At 43.2% G+C, this 24,253-nt stretch overlaps 1 protein-coding gene across 1 annotated transcript in view; it reads right to left on the bottom strand.

Moving 5' to 3' along the window:
* BMPR1B (bone morphogenetic protein receptor type 1B) overlaps positions 1–7,198 on the bottom strand; it is a 230,289-nt gene extending 223,091 nt beyond the window's left edge. The window contains exon 1 of the mRNA XM_033061222.1: positions 7,004–7,198. The gene's annotated coding sequence lies outside the window, so the exon portion shown is untranslated. The remainder of the gene's footprint in view (positions 1–7,003) is intronic.
* Positions 7,199–24,253: the final 17,055 nt, after the last annotated feature.

Here is a 24,253-nt window from a genome sequence, read left to right as displayed (position 1 = left end):
TGGTGCTGCTTTTTTGCTCTAATAATTACATCTGCAGCAAGATAAACTCAAAATGGAAGATCAATACCTGTGGAAAGAAAGACTTAGTGACCTTATTGGGATAGGGGCAAAGGCTCAGTTGTCCAACGAGTTTTCTACCCAGTGAGGAATGCACATATGCACACCATGAGCTGTGTCCAGGAGAACACTGTGAAATGCTGGTGAAGGCACTTAAGTCCAATCCAGTGATAACCAGGACAGAAGGATCAAGTGCACTCTAAGCAAGTTTGTGCACGGCCCTAAGTTGGGTGGGAGTTGATGTACTGGAAGGTAAGGAGGTTCTGAAGAGGGATCTGGACAGGCTGGAACAATGGGCTGAGGCCAATTGTATGAGACTCAACAAAGCCAAGTATCAAGTCTTGCCTTTGGGTTGCAACCACCCAATGAAGTACTACAGGCTGGAGCAGAGTGGCTGGGAAGCTGCCTGGCAGAAAAGGACCTGGGAATGCTGGTCAACAGCAGTTGAACATGAGCCAGCTGTGCCCAGGTGGCCAAGAAGGCCAGTGGCATCCTGGTCTGTGTCAGCAATAGTGTGACCAGCAGGACCAGGGCAGTGATTGTTCCTCTGCACTGGGCACTGGTGAGGCTGCACTTCAGGTGTTGTGTTCAGTTTTGGGCTCGCCATGACAAGAAGGACTTTGAGGTGCTGGAGCATGTCCAGGGAAGGGCAGTGGAGCTGGGGAAGGGTCTGGAGCACAAATCCTGTGAGGAGCCACTGAGGAGCTGGGGGTGTTTAGCCTGGAGAAGAGGCAGCTCAGGGGGCACTGCACTGCTCTACAATTCCCTGACACGAAAGGGTAGCCAGGTGGGGTCAGCTTCTTCTCCCAGGCAACAAGTGACAGGATGAGAGCAAATGGTCTCAAGTTGCACCAGGACTGGCTTAGATTAGATATCAGATTTTTTAATTTTTTTTTTCATGGAAAGGGTTGTCAAGCATTGTAACAGATTACCCAGGGAGGTGGTAGAGTCACCATCCCTGGAAGTGTTCAAAAAATGCAGATATGGCACCTGAGGACATGGTTTAGTGGTGAACATTGTGGTAGTGCTATGCTGACTGTTGGATGTGATGATCTTGACAGTCTTTTCCAACCTCAAATTCCATGGTTCTATGATTCTTTGAATGTTTCCTACCATAAGAAGTTCACTTCACGTGAGAGTGATGGGTGTCCTGTGAAAACTACCAAGCTTGCTTGAAGGACCATAGTCTGCATGCAGAAATCACAGAGGCAATCTTAAGACGAAGCCCTTCTTACCATCATTCAGACAGAAATCATACCAGTAAAGAACAACACAGATTCAAAGTTTAAATTTCAGAATAGTTGCAAAGCACTGAATACAGTAGCCCTGAATGCCTACCCAGGAATGCTTGTGAATAAAGGAAAAAGACAATTTGCATTACTATTTTTAACGATGAAAGGTGAAACAATCTCCTGAGTAACTTTAGCTTTACCCTGTCCATCAACAACAGCAGCAGCTTGGACTTGACCTCATTCTTGACCCAGGGCCTCAAAACACTTAAAAAGGGTTACCTGTGACTGAACCCCACTGGACAGAAACAGGGATACAGAGATGACAAGACTCCATCCTATGGCATGTCCTTGAAGCAGCACAACCCTCCTCAGCTTGAAGGGTTTCTCCACTTCGATTTTCTGGTAGGACAAGACCCTACAAGACTTGCCTACAAATAAAAGAAGTCTATGATGCCTGCACGCACTTAATTGTATTTCTGCAGGCTATAAAAGTCTTGCTCTACTCATTTTAACAAACTAACAGATAGTTATGCCTGAAGAGAAATTCCCTGTTAGGGAAAAAACCCTATCCATGCAACTTCAGTAGCAAATGCAAATAGCTAATTAACTTTATCTCCATTACACTGTCCTGACTTTGCAATACATCTGGCACGGAAGCAAGTATTTTTTTTGCCTTGTCCAAATCTTCTCACATATGTACAGAGCCTACTCTCAATGGGCTCTGAAGCAAATCTGCCCAGTAAAGATTTAGCATGCACATATGGGTATACCCTCTGACCCCTATTCTAAATGCACACCTCCTCATGCCACTCCATCCTCACTTTATTGGGGAAGAGACAAATTGCCAGACACATGAAGGAAGCTGTATTTAACTATCTAGTCACAAATAAGGCTGTATTTGTGTACTTAGGAGAGACAAATAAACAAAGTTGCCAGATCCAGCTCATGTACACTTTATGAATCCAAGACAAATAAATACACTCTTTAACCCACCAGTTTTCTTCCCCTTAAAAGACATATGTGCCCAAACTATGAGATTCAGTATTTCACCTTTTCAGGGTCTGTTTCAAATGCAACACTTTTTTCTTGGTCAAAGTTAGCAAGGATAGGGGAAAGCAAATTGGACAAAAGGTCAGATTATAGTGAAATAGAAATACTTATCAGAACAGCTATTTCTGCCAAGGAAGATAATCACAAAGGTAATGTCTCCTTTGATCCTTAATTGACCTGTGTGTTTTTAATTGGGAAGCAGGGGAATTAACCTACAGCTAATTACAGTCTTCATTTTACAAACCTTTAAGTGCGTAATTTTATTCACATAAGTATTCCTCAGTGAAGTTATGCATGAACAAATACATTTGTAGCTTCAGGGAACAGGTCTTGAATAACTTAACCTTTTAAAAACTTTCAAGTGGCTACTTTACAAATATGTCTTATATACAATCTAGTTTGTATTTCAGGCTTTAGATGTGAATTTTTTCTGAACACCAAAGAATATTTCTTTTTGTGTCAGCAAAACAGCAACAGTTATTTTTGTGTTAAGGAAATAAGTGGTAGCTTTACAGAATGAACATTTATGTGTCTTTATTCATCCTGGTCTGTGAAACTGCAATCTTTTTGCTTAATGGCATCACAGAGTAGAGGTTTGTAGTAAAGCATTTTTACTTCAGCACTGAATTAATTTTAATGTGTAACACAGTTTCAGGGGAAGAAACTTCCTGAGACCTGTGTCATTCAGGTCCCTGCACACTACAATTTATTCACTATCGGAAAAGCTTTCTGGAAGACAAAAAGGGTGAACCTATGCTCCCTGATGCTCTCCCTATGCTCACATTGCTCCTGCAGTCTCTTCATTACATCCAGAGTTTACAAACTCTGTGGACCTGTATCTGCAGTCCTGCAAGCTGCCACAGATGACTCTAAAATACCAATTATATAAAGGCAGAGAATTGTGACCGTGACTTCCATGCAAATGGCCTCCCTGCTGGCCATTGTACCACCAGACTTGCTTTGCATCCCGACTCCAACAGAAAATAACTCCTTCAGCCTGCTTTCCCAAGGCAATGTTTAGACTTGCTTATCTGTGGATAAACACGTCTGCCAGACCCTCTCTAGTAAGTTTTGAGTCTATTGGCCAATTATAACCAAATCTGACCCAGGCTTGGAGGCTAAGAGATGTTCACTGTGACAAGCAGCAGAAAAGCAGGCAGCTGGGCTGAGCCCCCTAAGTGATCCTGTGAGAGAGCAGCGACAAACTGGGACCCCAGCCTTGAGACACAATCCCAAAGGAAAGAGGTTCCTTTGGGTTTGGCTGCTTATCACAGTCCTGCAACAACACAGTCTGTGCAAGACAGCAATTAAAACATACTGCCTGTTTTATCAGAGCCACAGACACACACTCCTCTCTGCGCAATCTGTGTAAGTACTCACACCTGGGCGTGCATGCACACTCTGGCATAGGCTGATCATAAAGAATAATTGATCACACAGGAATTTTTTTTTTTACAGCTTGATGAGGTGTTGACATTTTAAGAAGAGAAAAGTAAACTCAGTAATGTGATGCATGAAAAAAATGGTATAATGTAATCAAACACTACATTATAAGGTATTTTAGTTACCTCAGAACAATTTCCTTATTACAAAAGAGTCCAGCACTTAGATGCTGTAATAGATAAATCTTTTCTTCTCTAAGGCATTCAAAACAACAAGGTTGTTGGTATATAGCACAATGTAATTCATAGATATCATCAGAATGTTACAATTTCAAGACTTTTTCAAAACTTATCCTATAACCCCATTACATTTTTGCTACCTCAATCAAATATAAAACAGCAAGAGGAAAGACCTTACCAGAGCCATGCCCAATCTGAAACATGCACTAGGGAAAAAAAACCAGCTTGACAAGTGTGAACCTTAGACTAAACTGCAGTGTTTTCAAATCAGTTTCCTACAAATTTTCCCTATGAGCAGCAGGAGTCTGAGTTTGTTTGAGACAATTTAAAAATAGTTCCCATCTTCTGAAAAGGAACAAAAATCTGAATGGTAATAAGTCTAAGATATATTTTATAGTTTACAGGGTACCACCATTAGATCTTACTAATTTTTTCTGTTCTATATTTGCAGTATTTACAATGCAAAGATCAGCACATTTTGGCACTTGTGAGTCACATACTAATACATCTTTAAATCCTCACCAACTTTGTAAGTTAGAGGAATGACAACCAAGACAACCATGTTGGTTTATATTACGACCCTATCCTTGCAATCACCCTAAGATTGGTAGAAAATACCCATTACAAGTTTTTAGAGACTTGTCTGTCTTGGCCCATATTCTGTTTGAAGGCTGTAAGCTGTTTAGAATAGTTGTTGTTAGCAGCTGCTCAGGCTGGACCCAGAGGCAGCTCTTCACTCTCCCCAGCACACTGCATCAAGTACCACATTTGTAAGACAAAGCAAAGCAGCCCCTTCCCCACAGGATTTACAGTCTGGACAATGCTTTGTAGTCAGCATCAAGAAATCAGTGGTTAAGACACAGAGCAGCTCATAAACCTCCTTCTAAAAAGAAGTTCATCTTATTCCTTGGGAGTATTAACACATCATTTCCCACCTGAGCATCAGACTTCCTCTCATTGTTCCCTTACACCTGGCAGCAGATATTGTGTCTTACTCATTGAAGGCCTGGTTTTGTAGGAAATACTCAGGGAAGAATGACAGAAACAGGCAAGAAGGACTAGATGCTGGGAACAGCCTTTGTGAATCTGTCAAGTTTACATCATCACCAATCAAAGCTCTTTCAAAGGGAGTTTCAAAACTTGAGGGCTCGATTCTGTCAAGAGATGAATTCTCTGGTCTTGCTGCAGCAAAGGCCCCAGCACATGCATCACTTTAATTACACAAGTGCACCAATTAAAATGGACCCCACTCATATCCTTAAAATTAATGTGTTTAAGCATCAACTTGAAGCCAGAGCATTCAGTATACTGAACCACAGGAAGGACTGCTGTAAGTCAGGATTACACACAAACACCAGTACAGATACAGCTATCCCAAAGGCCTGAGGGGCTTTTTTTTCCCTGATTGCACAAATGTCAATCAAGGGCAGCTCAGCTGAAGCCAAGCAGGGCAGTAGGTTGTGGGAAGAGAGTCAAAGTCCTTAGGTTGTATCAACTGTCATGGATTCCTTATTTTGAAATAAATGCAAAACTGTTTCCTAACAATGCTAAATTTCCACACAAGAACCAGAGAATCTTCTTGCAAACACATTATGAATCCATCATATCACTCTAATACTAAAATGCTGGTTGGGTTTTTGCTTGCTTTCAGCACATGCAGCCTCTGCCACTAAAAGAAAGGAGGAACACTTGGTGCTGTAAAGCCATGCTGGACATCAGGCAGAGATTTTGTCCTCAGTAGGCAATCACACAGCAGCCATTCTGTCACACTAATGCACACTGCTTCCACGAATTACTCCCAGAGACTGTAGCTTTTAACATCCTAACTTCAACATGCCTGTCTTTCAAAATTGTCCATTCTCAGAAAATAACTATGTCTCTGCTCATTTCCCTCCTCTTAAGCTACACTTTAAGCCAAGTAGAAGACAGCATTTTGTCCAGAAAAGGAGACAACAGAGAACACACTGGAAATTTATAAAAGCATGAATGGGACAGAGAGGAACTGAGACCAATTCTGCACTAACTCAAGACATAGGTACTATCAAAGGTTCAGAATAAAATGCTATGGGGTTCGACACTGTGTAAAGTTAAAGCTATGAACTTCCTTCTCACAGCACATTGCTAAAAGTTTACACAGGGTCAAGGAGCACTCAGAGCAGTTCACGGTAAGGAAAAATCAGTGAGTGCCATAAAGACACCAGCTCTCCCTTAGAAAGCATCCAAGCTGCAAATCATTGCATGCTGAGAGAGCCTTCTGGAGAATTATCCTTACACGCCTATCTTATTTTTACTGCCCCTCAGGCACTGCTTTTTACACCATCAGATCCGGGACGCTTAGACAGACCTCTTGTTTTATCTACAAGAGACTCCTAAACAGTGACACTGTCTGTAATTTACATTCAGCAGGTCCTTAAATCGAGTGGTGTAACTCTGTGTTTCTGAACAACATCACTGAGGACATCGACTGCCATAATCCGGCCGGTAAATCAGAGTTCACGTCAGTCCATCACAAGCGACAAACTCTGTGAGTTAACAATACCGTGCTGCTGAGCGAGAGATTCCCGCTTCCCAAAGAGTCACAGGGCTCTCCATCGTCCTCAGTTACAAAACAAGATGCACCTTGACAAATCGGCGTTTTGAGTTAAAAGTTCATTTCGGGAGCGCTGCAGACCGCCGGCTCCCGACGCGCCCGCCTAACGAGGCCGTATCGAGGCAGGCGCAGCGAGTGCCCGAGGGGAGCCGCTCCGGCAGGACCGGGCTGCGGCCGCTCGCTCGCTCCACGCAGCTGCTCCCCCGGGGCAAGCTCGGGGCAGCCCGAGGCCAGCGCTCCGAGCCCCGCTCGGGACGGGACGGGATGGGACGGGACAGGGGCCGCGGTCCCCGAGCAGCCGGCAGGGTTGGAAGGCTCCCGGCGCACTCGGGACCCTCCTGCACCCCGGGACTCCCCTGCACCCCGGGACCCCCCTGCACCCCGGGCCCCGCAGGTGCCCGCCCGCCCCGCCGCAGCATCTCCGACCCGCACACCCGCTCCCGGCTCCGCACCGTGCTCACCGCCCGCGGAGCCTCCTCAGCCGGGGCTGCCTCCTCCTCCTCAATCGGGGCTGCTGCCTCCTCAGCCGGGGCTGCCTCCTCCTCCTCAATCGGGGCTGCTGCCTCCTCAGCCGGGGCTGCCGCCGCTCCGAGCGCTGCCGCCTCCCTCGCCCACCCCCTTCCCGCCCGGCTCGCAGCTGCTCTGCTCGGCCTCGGGGTGGTTTGGGGCTTTCTCCCCTCTCTCGCCCTCTCCAGCTCCCACTAGTGCTCGCACACCCGGCCAGCCGGACGAGGATTCGCCGCCTCCTCCTCCTCCCGCCCCCCGCGGCCGCCGCTCCGCCGGTCACTGCCGGGGCTGCGGAGCGCCAGGGCCGGGCTGCACCGGCGGGTTTCCGCTGCCCGTCCGTCCCTCCGTCCGTCCATCCATCACCAGCCCCGCACACTCCCCCAGGACCCCCGCGCTTGGCTGGCGGCACGGGGAGATGTAAGAGAAGCGGAGCAATTTACTGCCAGGATTAAATTAACAATCGAGATAAAACGGACAGCGTGGGAACAGGCGATTGAAGGATGAATCGCCGATACATTTCAGCGTTTGGAGTGTCAGCAACAATTTATTACTCAGCTTAGGCATCGCCACAGCCCCGATGTGGATACTCCTGCTGCAAGCTGTACTACATCCCACAGGCAGGCGAGTGCCAGCCGTGCTACCTTACAGCCCAGGCTCTTTAACCTCTGCATTATCTTATTGCTGCTTCCCTCTTCTCTATGTTTGATGAAAGGGAATAACAGATCAGCAGTTTAAGTTATCATATTAGAAGTTTATGACCACAATTTAGTCCATTATAACACGTTATGATGGGGAAAATGCAAATTTAAAATGGGAATGTTCAAGGGATGACTACGTTAGCAATTCAGTGTGTATCAGGAGTGCACTTTAAAGCGGAGGTGGAGTACTCAGTGCACAGACTGCGAGCAGTAAGCCAAAAAATGCATCCTGGGAGTGCACCTAATGCACTGTGGGGCCAGCAGGCATCCCGTGCACAAGGTGAGGTCGCAGCCAGTGCAAATGCCCTGTTCTGAGCACCTGTGCTTTCACATGGCAAACCTACTGGGCCACACTGACCAGTCATGCAGACATCAGCATCACCTCAATTTCGGCTTCTCACACTCAAATTAACATACTCCCTCACTGCTCAAGTGGGTTGGTGTGATAATGCTACATTCACACACACACAGGAGCTAGTCTATCCCCCTTTAACTTAGAATGTTTGATTTGCAGAATATTGCTCTGATATTTCAGGCCAGAGATACTGAGGAGAGGAAAAACTATCTCCAACTTTGTTCTTAGGCCCAAACCTCTCCTCTCCCTGCTACTTAGGCATGGGGCCTTTTTTCCCCTTTACAACAACCTCAGTTAATAGTAGAGACTGATGTGGTGGAAGTCTTATTACTAGCCAAGGCAGATTGGGAAAATTTGCTGAAAAACTAGCAAAAAAGCTTGTTCCAGCAAGATTTCTGCACTATTTTGTGAAATCAGTGTATTCAAATTGTTCTTGTGCACTTCACGCTTCACACTTTTTTTGGCCTGTATCCTAGTCACAGCTCATTATAAGACAGATATATTGTCTATTGTGAACCCAAGGTTTCCCTCTCAGCAGAGATACTTCACTCTTCAATTGGTTTCCCTCTTGTATTTATCTCCTACACACAAAAAAAGAGAAAACCGAGGTAAATAGAAGTACTGGCTCTCCTGGAAAACAGCTGAATATCTACTGCTGCTGCACTGACAAGAAAAACTTAGGAAACAGAGAACTCAAAGAGAAAAGAAAAACACACCCTCAGGAAGTAATAAAGAGAGGGATGAAAAGGGAAAGAAGACATAAAAACAAATAGGAAAGGAACAAAAGGAAGGTGTAACTGAATTTAAAGTGCCATAAAGTGAAACAGTTGGCAAGGAGAAGGAGGCCTTATGGACACCTTTGCTTCACACTGACAAACTGAGACACTGGAAAGTGTGGTTTCCTTTGAGGCACCAAAATAATTAACTCTTTACTGAGTGTGTAAGAATCAAGGATTTGTGCTACTCCAATGCCAGCATGCAGCAAAAAGGGGAAAGTTTTTTACCAATTTCCTTAAAACATAGAGCAAACCTTCATAAATAAATGCCCTTCTTAGCTATGATGAATCAGCAGCAACAGAAAGTATGCAGACCTGGACTGAGCTCTAATGAAGGCATCACAATTTCTCTCTTCCCACAAGCTCCAGTTAATCTCTTCTAACTGGATCATTTCAGCCACCATTCTCTAACTCCTAATTATATCAGGCCTGATTATAACAACACTTGAATGAAAATGCTCAAAATATCAGGCTCCCAGTGACATTACTGAAGAGGAGCTGTTGTGTTGCCTGACAAGACACTGTTGAGACTGCAGGGTAATTGTCTAAATCTTCTATCATTGCTAAGGTAAACACATGAAACCACAAAAATGTTTGAGCCTCCTAGCAAAGCTTTTGGCGTGCTTTCACCTTCCTGACCCCTAAGTGTTGAGCACTCCTCTGCAATTTCTTCTCATGCTACGTGTTGCCAGTGGAGGAGAATCCCCCCACCTCGCCTCCCAGCCACCCTAAACACATTCAAATAAACCATCCAGTGGAAAAACAAATATTGTGTGATCTCTTCACCTTTTGTCTATGTTTAGGAAAGGCAACATAATCCTTTCTATTTCAGAAGCAAATTCTCTTCTGCGCTTTCCAAAACAGTAGTATTCTCTCTGCTTTGTGAAGAGCCTGGTAGCTTTGTGCTTTATTTGTTTCTTCTCCTTGGTAAACAGCTTCATGGAGTCTGTTTGTCATTCACTGGCCCTATGTATTTCACAAAGGGAAAAACACACACATGCAACCCATTTATTCCCATTTTCCTAACTGTTGATCAGACATCATGATTTTCCTACTGCACCAAAGCTGGAAGTTTCAGTAATACATCAAAAAATATAAAAAAAGAAAGATACTACCATGCCAGATTAAATAGAGCTTATTCATTACTGTACAGGCAGGGTAGGATTATGTCACAGCACTCTTACATTTCCATAATACAATTACATCTCATTTTCAAAACTCTATACCAAAATTCACTTGCCTTAGTTTAGTCCCAGATTACAGCTAATGGCTCTCTACCATCTGTTTGCTGGAGTACAGTGCCTGTAGTGCCGTGCTGTGATTTTCAAATCAGCTTTAAACTGTGATAAACAGAGTATCAAAAACCTTCATCAGCCAGCTAAAACATTACTTAGGAAAGAGATAATTACCACTTACACAATGTCAAAAATGCTTTTGTCCACCAGCTAATATAATATACTGACCACCTACACAATATCTCATGTAGTATGCTTATAAAAAACCCCAAACATGTAAAACACATTTAATTGCCAAAACTTGATTCAAACATTATAAATAAGCATAGCTTGAATCTGGGGATATGCAGCACAGTCTTGTTTCATGTTTGCTGTGCAAACCCTAGAAGTTTAGGATTAAATTCACTTCTTGTTACTTCACTCTGCCATAGGATACACATACACATATATGTGTTTAAATATGTAATACAGTGGGAGTAAAACACTGACAGCCCATCTCAGTAAAAGGAGAGGAACAAGAAGAAAGCGTACATGCTTTCCCATGTGAAATGGTAATTGTGAGAGGGACAGAGAATTGGAAAGAACATAAAAGGCACTATATTTGAACAAAATTATTTAAGACAGCCGTTCCCAAACTGAGATCCAGGGACTAACTCCCTCCTGGGGAGAGCAGCTGGCTGGCTGCCTGCCTCAGCATCTTTCACCAGCAAGAGGAGCCAGCAGTCAGCCATAACATCCTCCACAAGTTTTCAGTGTGCTGGAGTCCTCTTATGAATTTCTGGCATTCACAATCCCTATTGATTTAAATGGGGCTTGAATGCCATCAGAACTGAACACTAGACATCTTTACTTGCTTTACACTGCTTGTAAGAAAGTTTACAGTGCAAAAAGACTTCAGAGAAAATTTGAAAAAATAAAAACAGAAGACTGTCCCTAGGACAACAGCAGTGGGGAAGAATACTCTCCATTTGAAATAAATCTGTTTCCTGTGACGTTTTTAACTGCAGTTAAACTACTCAGTCTTAAACTGCAGACAAAGCATCCTGGATTTTGTGTACATCCCATGTACACCTTGCTGATAGCAGAACTGCTCCCAAGTCCAGTAAATGGACTTGCACAAAGAGCTCTTCGCATGCCTAAGCTTTCCAAGGACTTGGACTGCAGGCTGCACTTTCTTGTGGATTTTGTTGTTGTTTCTCCAAACTTCAGCAGTATTTTATAGCTTCTGCCCTCTGAACCACTAACTATTTTTACAATATGGATTAATCCCTTTTTCAGTTTAAAGAAACAGCTGAGATAGCAAACTTTAACAATTTCATATTCTAAACTCTAATTAGTTTAATGTAACGTTATTTGTTCAGGAGTGTCGCTCCTTTAGTCAAGTTTCAGTATAATCCCAACATAATCCCCAATGTTTTTTTCCCTTTTACATCTCATACTTCTCTGAAACATTTTAAATGTTTTGATCTACTAAACACTTACTGTGTGCCTTGTTTTTTGGTCAGTATTTTCTTTGATCACTTCTTTGAAACTTAACCCAACAGGTGTTATTTTAATTAAAAGCAAGTCAGTCATAGTTCTTTTATAATAATTTCTTTATTGTGGAGTATATTTTATGCTTCTTCTTCCTCTTATTCCTTAGTTTAGGACTCGCATAATAGGTATGATTTCTATATTTACTGTTTGTCCTGTATATATAGGGTGTGCATACATACTTATTCTTCCTATACTGTAATGTTATTTGATCTTAGTGGGATTTCCTCTTGTATTTAAACCCTTGAAAAGAGATGGACCTTCTGGAGAGCATAAAATGACCAATTTAATGCAATAACAACAGCAGTTTTCCCTGAATGCAGCTGTGTTGTCACAGGGCATAAAATTTGACCTTTCGCACAATGACAGCAAAAGTTCTCGGCATTCCCTAAGACATCAAAACAAGGATCAGGGCTCAGTCTGAAGCAGCCATAAAAAGCTCTTGGAAGAAAACTGCTTAAGCTAATTTTACTTTTATCCAGCAGGTCATACGACTGCCTGGTGAAAGCCTGATGAAATCTGCAGAGTTTGCATAGAAAAAGGTACATTTATTTTTTGGGATCTTCCTTTGGTCATGTTTCCATGCTTCCTTTTCCAAATGTCAGGCTTGATCAGAAAAATGGGAGTAAAAAACCAGTGGATTTCTACACCGAGGACCCACCCGAGGCAGAGAAGTCTCATGCTGAGAGACTGTTTCATTCTTGCAGTGGGAAGGAACAGGGTCTCACTTTATTTTATATTAGGCGCCCTTTTATTTGCAGGTACTCACTTTGTCAGCCACAGGCTCAGTCATACAGTGCATTTCTCCTGTACCCAAACTGGAATATATAAACCACAAAAGGCATTCATTAACTCATAAAAGGATCCTTTTCATTTGCTCACTGTTCTGTGGTGTGGAAAGCAAGGAGAAACAAGCCATGGAAAACAAAAGAAAGCTGACAAGTAGAACATTGCATGTCAGGGATAAAAAGCCCCTAAGAGCCAGAGAATTGTCATCACACTGGAGTTACATCAGACTATAACCATCTCCAGCACTAGCCCTCCCCATACACATCACTGTTGCATAGTGATCTGTCAGTCAAATAATTCTAAAAATAACAGCCAAATACCCTTGAAGTTATGGAACTCCTTCCTTCCTTCCTTGATGTGCTGCGCTTTCAAGACCTGCCACGTCACACAATCCATTGGACTGCTGCTCTTTTGCACTGCAGAGATGATTTCCAGAGGTTTAGTACACTGGCTTTCTCCTGATGAGGCTCCAAAGAGTGAGTCCTTTGATGAGTTAATGACAGAGCACACTACATCAGGTGAAAGCTAGTGAGTTCCATATCCAGAAAACAGAAAGTTTGTCTTCAGTTCGTTATTTTAAAAAAATGAAATTTGCTAGCAAGAAAATGTTTAAAACAGTTTATGCATCCAGGAATCAGCCACCACATTCCCTTCATACCCTTGGCTTTGCCATACCTTCACACTACTCAGATTTAAAATATTCATCATTGCATATTCTTCCCTACACAGCCTGACTACATATTGAAACTTTGAGAAGCCAGTCATTTGTCCAAATGTTGCTATTACTGCTTCTCTTCTAAAATAAAGAAAAATATCATAATAAAAGCACTTAAATTTTTGTAATGCTATCAGAGGAAAGAGAAAACTTTAAAACCTATTTTCAGTCATAAAAAATGGCAACTGAACAATCCAGAGGTAAATGCTATTAAAGAAGCTAACAAAAAAAAACCATCACCACTTACTGTAATTGTATACTGAAAATTGTAAGAGATATAAGAGATACAAATAAACAAAAACATTATTTGAGAAAGGACCCTTTGCACTCTGACTGAAGCTCTCTACTAGAGGCTGGAGACACTATCTTTTCCCAGTCCAGTCAATGCAGATATTTCATAAATTTCAAGAGGAACCAAGGAAACATTTTCTGTCCTACCCTGACTTCTCATGAGAGACATCCTGAGTTTCCCACCAGCACCTTTTATCCCAACCAGTCTCCTGGACTGTATTGCACCTCAGGTGCACAGATGCCCCTGTCATTATCTCCTTTATAAAGGCTGCTGGAGATGGGACCACACATCCAATCATATTGCTTGGGTGTGGGGTGCTTTATTGAAAAGCTGAACTCAGTAAACTCAAATAGCTTGCTTTTACCAGAAGCCATGCAAAGAAATGTCTTCCACTTCAGGACCACAGAGTAACTGGATACCAGGAGTTATAGTTGTTGGCATAGATAAGAAATGGGAGAACCACCAGTGAAATTACCCAAACTCTCTGTGAAACAAGAAGACACTTCTTTGAAAGTGAATTACAGTGTTTTTTCTGCTGTGTTTGGAGACCCAGGCCAAAAAAATAGCAGGATATTTGTCTAGTGGAAAACAAAGTGGGACTTTTTTGGTTTTTTTTTTAAATTCTCAGTCTAGTACTTAGCTAGAAAGCCACCTATAATGGAGAGCTCTTATTTCATAATAAGTATGTGATGAAACTGAAAATAGTCTCCTCGTGCTGCCAAGGTGGCAGTACAAGTCCCTCAGAGCCCTAAATATGTCTTAGCAGATAAAAGCTGCAAATAGGCATAAATGTTGGCAGTCACTATTAATGAATGCTTGCTAAATTAATATGTTTTTCAGCAGATCAGGACACATCTCCAAACCCAAGCATGGAGACCCCAGTTAGTTGTATCACTGCACATCCTGATGCTGTGCTGGAAACAGAACAGAGCAAGAGGGAAGGAGCTGTCCCTCTAGGAACTATTTTTCCACCAATGAATAATTTCCTTGCACGCTGGTGAGTCTGCCTTCATCCCCTGCGCTTCTTCATTCTTACCAAACTATTTCCCCTTGAGCAGCTTTGACCAGGCCCTGAGCACCACATACTCTTGCATAGTAAATAATGATTTAGTAATCATCACAGTAATGGTGGCATCAGCTAAGTCTGACATTTATTCCATTTTATTTAGGCAGATAAAAAGTTTGTAAAGGCTTGGTTATCAAAGCTGATAAACACACCCAGGCTACCTGCAAGTATTGAGGTAGTGTCACACATTGTCAGATACACAATGCAGAGGAGGAACTGCTTCCAATTAAGTACAACCTTTCTTGCATCAGAGTAACAGAAATCCCCATTAAACCTTTTCACAATGCATTATTGCAATAACAATAAAAAGCAGCAGCACATGAGGGACAGTCCTTTTCATTGCCATCCGGCACAAAAAGAACATATATGAGATCTCTGAATTTTACTTCTGGTTCCCAAAGTGAAAGAGAAATTATCCTGCAGAGCATCAGCTCCTGCCAGTTCTGAAAAGTGTTTTACAACATGGAAATGCTGCCTACAAATCCCTTCCTACTCAGTTCTCTTACAACACAAGCTCATGTGCTGGAATGGCCCTAGTAAGGTTTAAGCAATGGATGGGAGGTTATGGGCAGTGTCTGAGCCCCACTGAAGCCCCATTTGGGGGACTGAAATGGAAGGGAAGCAGCACAAAGGGCTCCATGAGTACAGTAATTTCACGAATACAAGCCGCACCAATTTGACTAAGATTTTGCTCCTAAACCGGAAATGCGGCTAATAATCAGGAGCGGCTAATACAACCTCAGAAGTGCCTGCCAGAGTGCTGAGCCGAGCAGCTGCAAAGTCGGCATTTTGCGATTGTTACAAATCGCTACTTTGTTGCACCGCGGGTGGAGCCTGGCTGCCTGCAGGCAGCACGGGGGGCGGGGAGAGAGGTGGGAGAGCTCTCTTTCCTCCTCTGCCACAGCCCGGGGGAGAGACGGGGGGGGCCCGGCGCCGCCATTGCTGCGGCCCAGGGAGGAGAGGGGGGACCCGGACCGCCCCTACCGCGGCCCGGGGAGGGGGGGGGAAGCGCGCGCCGCCATTGCTGCGGCTCGGGGAGCCGACAGGAGCCCCGCGCAAGCCATTGCTGTGGCCCGGGGAGCCGACGGGAGCCCCGCGCAGCCATTGCCGCGGCTCGGGGAGCCGACAGGGTGCTTTGTCCCTGCCCGCCGCCGCCGCGGCAGGAGCGGGGAAACTCCGTCCCTGCCCGCCGCCGGCGCCACGGGCGCGGGAAAGCTCCCTCCCCGCCCGCCGCCGCTGCCGTAGGAGCAGGGGAAGCTCCGTCCCTGCCTGCCACCGCAGGGCAGCGCCGACCCGGGGTGACCGAGCCCAGTGGCAGCGCCGGCCGGCCCCGAGCGGCAGCACCGTGCTGGCCCACCTGGCCCCGTCAGCGGCCCCTAGCGGGCCGAGCCTGCACAGCCTTAGCTCAGCCAGTAAACCCCGCCCTCCCGCGGTTCTGTTACTAATTGCACGCGGGTCCTCGCTGCGAACGACAAAGCGGCTTATATTCGTGTGCGGCTTATCTATGGACAAAAACCGAAATATTTGCCAACACCCAGAGATGCGGCTTATAGTCAGTGCGGCTTGTATTCGTGAATTTACTGTATTCCTCAGCAGACACATTTATACTGAGAACAGGAAGTACTGACCACCAGAGGTAAAGCTCAGAGGATGTAAATACTGAAAACCAGAAAAATTGTCCTGTTGGCTGAGTTGTCCTTCACTGCCTCCCACAGACTTTCATTTTACTGCTGAAAACAGAAATTCCTGTGGGATAAAAGTAAGTTTTAGGAAGACACACCACACTGGAAGGAAAGAGTTTTTTTAATCTACCTTGCAACCAGTTTTCTTTTGTACAAAACACCCACAACTTTTTACACAAATCTATCTAGGAAAAAGTTTATCTATGTTTTCAGCAGTATCCCTTTGAAGCTTTAGAGATGGAAGAGATGTGTGGTTGTAAATCCAGAGACAGCACATACATGATTTGGATTTATGTTTTGAACAAGGGAGAGAAAATGCAAACCATTCTTGGAAAGGAAAAAAGCCACTATACCACAATTGCAAGTTGAAGACTTCTATTATTAAAGCATCAGCATTTCTCCTGCATTTTTAAGTATCACGACTTAAAAACATTGCTGCTTATGTGAGGTGCTGTTTCAAGCTAGTGACACATCACAGAGAAAGCATTTAAAAATATTCATATTTGGTTTTGGCTTTTTACTTTCCAGACTGCAGAAAGCTATGTGCATTTTTGCAACAGGAAACTATTTTTGTGAACAGTGTTAAAGAAAAAATTAATTAATCCATTAATATCTTAGCCATAAAATTTCAAGTGGTTACTATTGCCTCTTGACTTCCCCCTGAATGCAGCCAATAATGGGTAAATTATGCACCCCTGTAACTCTGGTTACAGTCCCTACACTTTTTTGGTTGAGGTGCTACAATATAGGAGGAGCTGCATTTTTTCCTCTCTCTTTTCCATGCTTAGTTTCTGAAAAATAAAGGTTTTGAACCTTTTTTGTTAGACATATTATTTAACAAAGTGTTTATCAAACACCTGGAAAATCACTCTCCTTTAAAAATTTTATGATGGAAAAGCAATTACCCTTTAAGCCATGTTTCAAAGTCACTTCACAAGAATCCTTTGGACGCAAACCTCAGCTTTCTCTCCTCCTTAACACCCAATGTCACCCAACAAGCATGTAAACTATGGCTGATTTTAGTATTTTAAGATCTAGTAATAAAATATAGATGATTATGTTATTTTTTATTTGAAATCTATGGGTAAATTAATTCTTTAAATAAATCAGGACTGACTTGGTTTCAAATATTTCTCTTCCTTACCAGAGTTTGTACAGCTATTAGAGCCAAGTATGTCTTAAGCTTTTTCCATACATCAAAACAAAGAGCAAATATGAATCAAAGGCCTTGAGATTCCAGATGAAAGAAAAAGTAAATTAAGAAGTCTGTGTGTAGGGAAGAAAAAAAAAAAGGCTCTATGGCAAGGAAAGATTTTTTTTTTTTTTAAGTGCAAGGAAGAATTAAGCCAACAATACACATCTAACCGTCTGTACTCATTTGCATAGGTGGTAAGCAAAGATGCAAGTCGAATGGAAGATTGTACAAGTAGGATACTCTGGGGAGCTAATTTCATTTTTACTCAGGGAAGCAACACACAAAGACTCTGTCTATAATGCAAAACACTACTTTTGGGGTATTTTGAAATAGGAATTAAAGTTTGGTTTAACCAAAAATCCAGGGACAGTCAAATCCCTTTCCAGATTCTTGCACCAGCTCCCCAGTTCAGGGAACTGGCTGATGCTGTTGACAGGCCATCCTCCATTACATTTGAAGAGTCTTGGCAGTCAGGCAAAGTTCTGACTCAAAAAAAGGGAAACCACACTTCTATTTTTAAAAAGGGAATAAAGGAAGACCTGGGGAGCTACAGACAGGTGAGGTTGGCCTCTGTGCCTGGGAAGATCATGGAGCAGATCCTCATGGAAGCCATGCCAAGGCACATACGAGACAAGGAGGTGACCAGAGACAGCCGGCACAGCTTTACCAAGGCTGAATCACACCTGAACAATCTGACAGCCTCCTACAATGGAGGGACAGCAACACTCAACAAGGCAAGACCAAGCTGTGTCATCTACCTAGATTCCTGTGGGGCCTCTGACACAGTCCCAGACAACAGCCTTATCTCCACATTGGAGAGACAGGTGTCAGGTGGGTGGACTATTCACTGGAGAAGGTATTTGCTGGATGGTCAAGGGCTGTATCTTCAGGTGGAGGCTGGTGACAAGTAGTGTCCCTCAGGGCTCTGTCTTGGGACTGGCACTCGTTAGTATCTTTATCAACAACACAGTGAGGTCAACTTACAGCAAGTTTGCAGATGACACGAAGCTGAGCAGAGCGTCTGACCCAACAGAAGGAAAGGATGCCATTCAGGAAAGGCACCAAATCACTTTGGAGCACAAATTGCTTTTCTTTTTTACTGCTAATAATGCTCTGTCTCCCCCTTGTCCCAGCTGAGTGAAGGATGCTGAGCTGCAAGGCTGCAGTGTCAGGGAACAGCAGGAGGGGCTGCCCAGCTCAGGGGAGCTGAGGCCCCCAGCACCACTCACACACTTGTTCATCAGGACTCTGTCCCCCCACAAAACCTGAAACCTGGGTAGAGCTGGTCCTTCGACGTGTGTGAGCCACACCTGGGGTTCCAAGCAGCAGGAGACAAGGCTGGAGAATGTTGTGCTCGGAGAGAAGGAGGACGTATTCAGTTCTGACCTTCCATGGAGACCCTGCTTACCCGGGTAGGATGTGTGGGTGGAAGTCCCATGTGGGGCTTTCCTGGGCAATTAGGGCTCATTTACAGAATCATATTGGTAACAGGTGGGGAGCTTGTAAGATTACTCAAGGCTTGAGCTTGTGATCCAGTTTATTGTTTTGCCCAGAAAAAAATGCAAACATCAAAAGTTGAGACTCTCTCGAGGTCACAGGGACAAGGAATCTCCCTTAACTTGCCCTGTCTGAGAAAAGCTGAGGACACACTCCACAGGAGGCTTCTCCAGCTATAACTGGAGCACAAACAATTTAATACAAGGCACTGTTGACTTCCTCTCCTTTTCAAGAAAATGTATTCTCTTAAAGTGCTCTCGAAATCACTGACTTTAGGAACAACAGATTCTTTATACTGGAGCAGTGAAGGGAACAGGCTGTGCTGGGTAAACTGACATAATTATGCTTGGGTATCTCACAAAGGCACAACAGAAATTCCAAATAGTACCAAACAGTAAGTTACAGCAGGTGCAAAACTCAGGGCCAGTTTATCTGGTTTATCAAGTCTCTGCAAGGAATGAAAAATAAAATTAAACTGAAAGCTACAATTTGGTCAAGGTCAAATACTTCAGAATGCATTTTACCACTGTTTAGGATTCTAATTCCTGGTTTAAATCATGAGAAAACAATGAGATCACCCTCAGTATCAGTTCACTAAGTAAAAGACTGTCGTAATTCCAATTTGCACATATGTCAAGGCACCTAATAATGAAATATTACTGTTCATAATTTTCAAATACCCTAATGAAATTGTCTTTTTGCAGACAGGAATCTCATCAGAGTTACACTGATCCCATCAAAAACAAAGCTATTCCATAAATAAAACCACTAAAGTGGTTTCTTGTTTCACAGTTCCCAGTAGTGGTAATGCAATGTTTGAGATTTCTTCTTTGGACCAGATGCTCATAATTTATGATTCTATTGTTTCCTGGATTAAAACAATATCTTTTACAAATTGTGATAATGTTGGTTCTGCATCCTATGTAAGGTACCCTGAAGCATTTCCCACAGTCTTCAAAGTGAGACAACATCAGCATGAGATGAGCACATGAACTGGAGCTCAGTGAAGTTTTAAAATCTGTCTGAAACAGGGGAACAGACTGTTGTCAGCCATAGCTCAGATAATAAATTATGTTGTTTCAAATGTCCTTTCTAAGACTGGGCCATACATCTATTTTTGCTCTCAAATGTGCACAGCACACTGACAGCATATTGAGAAGCTTTGTTTCTGGAGCCTTTCTGGTTGTATTATCTTGATTCAATAGGACTTGCACATTCCAGAAAACGACCTGTCCCCTCATCAACAGATTCTGCCATGCTGGGTTGCGCTTATGGGGCTTGGAAAATTTAAGTCTTCTGAGCGAAACTTTGCTTGTGCCAAAGCATCAGCAACTTAGATTTCATAGGATTATTCTCATAGCCCTTAAGAACAATTTTCTACTGAAGCCTCAAAACAAAAGTACCTGAGTAATCCTGAAAAATAATTTAAGTGTGAATCTATGCAAAATACTTCCTATCACAATCTCTCTTCTGCCAGGGGCCACGTATGTGCTCACCATGCCCCAGGCAGCTGACAGGGCGGCTCGCCCGCTTCCCCAGCCCAGGAAGCGCTTTCCACCACACCCGAGGTTTCTTACAGGTCAGAGCTTTTTATTTCAATTATGAGCCTTGGGCAGAATGTCAAACAAAACAGTTATTTGCTTAGTTTGGGCTACCACCCTGCCTCTGAAACTCCTTCCTTTCAGCTCCTCTGCTTTGGGGACTATTGTAGGACATTGACTGAAACTTCAGTAGGGAGCATCTGGACACATATCCGTACATATCAGCTTTTGCAGCTGCACGGGGGTGACTGCCAGGGGTCTCTCCAGGCTGTTGAGAGAGCTCTGGCTTGTGGTGAGAAAACTCTCTGTTGGGTACCAAGCACACCTTTTCCTACAGACTTGACTCTTGTGGCTTTCAGGCTTCAGAGCTTTGATTTAATTGCAGATCTGGGGAAGAAATACTCTTCTCCACACACGTATGTGTGTCTCTCCCCTCCTGTATCCTGGTGCCCCTCCAACCCTCACACTTCTCCCAGGGACATCAAGCCTGACACCAGCTGGACTAATAGCAGAGCCAAAAGCTGTTCCTGCTTGCCTGTCTGAAGGAGCTTTTATGGCAGGTTTTTTGACAAATTTGGGAGCAAGAACAGAGGACGGATCACTTTCCCAGATCAGCTACCTGTACTTTCCTTCACTGACATTTTGTAGTTCATCACTGATTGTGAAATATTCCCATTTTATTCTCTGCTTGTAGTGAGCAGCAATAATTCCAGCACGCCAAAGTACTTTATTTGGCTTAGAGGGCTCTTCTTAGGGACCAATGGCTAAAAAACCCCATTGATAAGTAATATGTAAAAGGCCAGACTGTGCAATTCATATTTTACCATAAAATTATGCAGGATACATTAAAAAAAAAATCTAGCACTGCAAGTATTTTATTTTGTCCTTTTCTGGAAAAAAAAAGGGAGCTGTTTTAATGTTTGGTCCCCCTGGAGACCCTTGGCTTTTTCCCACATCTTCCAGATAAGGAAATCAACCTAAATAAATATTTGGCTTGAGTTAAAGGTGATGTCTTCAGGGAAGGCCAGCAGCTTTGCTTTTCCAGGGAGCCTAATGGGATTCAGTGGCCAGCTCTAGCTGTGGCTGCTGGCCCAAGCCCCTCCATTTCTGTGCCCTCCTACCCTTCTGCCTTCTCTGCTCACTAATAAATTCCTTGAGTTAGGGACCCTCTGCATGTGCGACCACAGGACTAGGGAAAAAATAGCTCTTGTCTTTCACAGAAAAACATGCTAACAAACAAAAAATACATGGCAGGAATCTTCCTTTTAATTCTCTATCATTTGGAAGTTGGTTTTTCCATAACCTCAGCATCAGATGCATTGCTCTTATTTTCTTCGTGCCTGTTTAAGAAGAACACAAAGCTATCAAGGGACAGATTGCTGTACTAACTCTGTAATATAGCAGGCACCACAAACACAACTCAACCACCCCCCCCCCCAAAAAAAAAAATTGCAATATTTCAGATATACTTGAAATATTTTTTTCATAAGATAAAAGTTGATTTTTCTTGGACTGTGAGATGGGATAATACCAGGGTTGTCAGCATTTGGCTCACAAGTGACAAATGCACACTTTCTGAATGGATTTTTCTGGGGGGAGTTAAGGGTTGTCAACTAACATTCTGAATAAGAATTTTATGAACCATGAATATGAGCATTGACAAAAAGAACCTTTTTAGCTCTGTGCTTTCCATGACTTTGCTCCTTATTTCCAAAGCTGCTTGTGACATCTTATTCATTCCCTGAGACTGTTTATTCCTGGTAAAAAGAGCACACCCAATCCATTGCAGATATATGTGCAGATAAGCAGTTTTCAACCCAGAAGGGTGGAGAGTTACTTCTAGAGGACCACGAAAGGACAACAGAAAAAACTATTTCATATGCATTAATCTGAAACATGCACAATTTCTGGAAAGAGCCTCACTATGACTGGAAAAAACCTAACGATATTAAAAATAATGAAAAATTCTGACATGGATGAAGTAGTAATTTGCCAGATCTGGAAATCCAGCAAGGATTGTGCCAGGAGACCTCAGTACCTGCTGCTGAGATCTTGTGCTGCTACCCAGCCTTTAGTAGTAAAATCTTTTTGTTTTGGCTTCCACAGTAGAATAACATAAAGGAAACAAGAGAGAAAGAAAGAGATGGTGTTCATACAGTCTATTGTAAATAACTACACTGCATATTGATTACCTGAATCAAAGGTACACAACTATACTTTGACTCAAACAAATCCCTCTAGAATCCCTAAAAGAATATTTAGACAACAGCAAGAAAATGTCTTCACCTTGAGTGTGCAGACTTACTCTGTGCCAAAAATTAGCCTCAGTGTATGCCAAAACTGGTGACCTGCTTGCAGTCATTTATGGTATGTACTCAGAGAACACAAGCTGGGCTATGGAAGTCTTGTGTCATATTGCTTTTCCTGCTCCACTTTATGACTCAGCAACTCTTACCTGGAAATGAGATTGAGATAAATTCAATTATTAATGACAAATATTAGCATATGGCATTTAAAAAAATTCGAAGTGCTCTTTAGAGCATGCCCTCTGTCCCAAGGCAAGAAGTGACCCACTCCTAGCACAGAATTCAACATCCACCTATCTCCTCCTGCTTTTCCATTTGTGAAGAAATTGCAGGCTGCGGTTTGTATAATTTATAGTATTCATTCCCCAAGTTGTCCCCTCCTGTCTCCTAACCCGGGTTTGTTCAACTTGCTTTTCATAATTGGAGTTACCTGAAGCAAAAACTCTGAGCTCCCCTACTCTGAGTAGGAATCACCAGCAAGGACTTATGAAACCCTGATAGCTGTATAAATATCCAACACTGTAATGCAGTATGTACCAGTATGGCATTTGGATCCCTCAATGGTGGTTTTCCATCAGAAAAATAATGACCAATACATATTTTTACAGTGACCACTATTACTGAATTTCATTTCTTAATCTAAAGGGCAAAGAAGTTTTGTTTTCTGAGTGCTTTCCTTGTGGTCATCAAGTTATTACCTCTTTAGCTGTGAATGAAATTCAAAAGCACTATTCACATCTGAAGGATCTCATTTCACATCTGTGGAATGCAGGGAATTTCTGAAAGGCGGAAAAGTATTAAGCACAGATGTGCACTCATTCATTATCCTCAAGACAATGCATACAATATATTAGTCAGTTTTGGAAAAATTCTTGCCAACCATCAATCTACGAAAGAAACCTGCAAATAATTTAGTGAGGATTGTTCTGTGGTCTGTCTATAGCCAATCTGTGACATACTGACATCCACTTGAAGAACTGTTAATGAACATTTTTAATTTATGCCTGTCTTTGCAAAATGCAGGGGTGGACTTAGGAGAAAGACATTTTCTTCCCACTATAGTTACATCCAAGGAGCATAAGGATATCTGTCCCAGGACACAATCCAGGGACAGACCTCTCTGAGATGAGTTGGATAACTGGGGACACAGTGAGGGGCTTTGGTCTGTAAAGCCATAGCAAGAATGTTCACTGCAGTGCCTCACCTTCAGAGTGAGAGACTTTGGGCTGTCAGGGGTCAGGGCTGGAATGAAAGCATCTAAGACTTGACAGAAAGAGGAAACTCAGGATGGAGTGGTCTCATCCCACTCATAATTCTTTACTTAAGGGGTGGTCACCTTAGGTAGGACTCTTCCATTCCATAATCAAAGATGGATTGGAGAGGGCAGGAAGAAGTTCTAGGCCTACTATGCATTGAAGGACTCACCCATGCCCCTCATTGCTGTGGCTGCACAAATGACCTGGGATAAAATGAAAAGATGAAAATCCAGGAATTTTCACACATCTCGTCTGGACC

Source organism: Catharus ustulatus, chromosome 5, assembly GCF_009819885.2.
Source record: "Catharus ustulatus isolate bCatUst1 chromosome 5, bCatUst1.pri.v2, whole genome shotgun sequence".
Lineage (NCBI taxonomy): Eukaryota > Metazoa > Chordata > Aves > Passeriformes > Turdidae > Catharus > Catharus ustulatus.
Note: the sequence above shows the minus strand (reverse complement) of the source record. Positions and strands in the feature narration are given on the sequence as shown.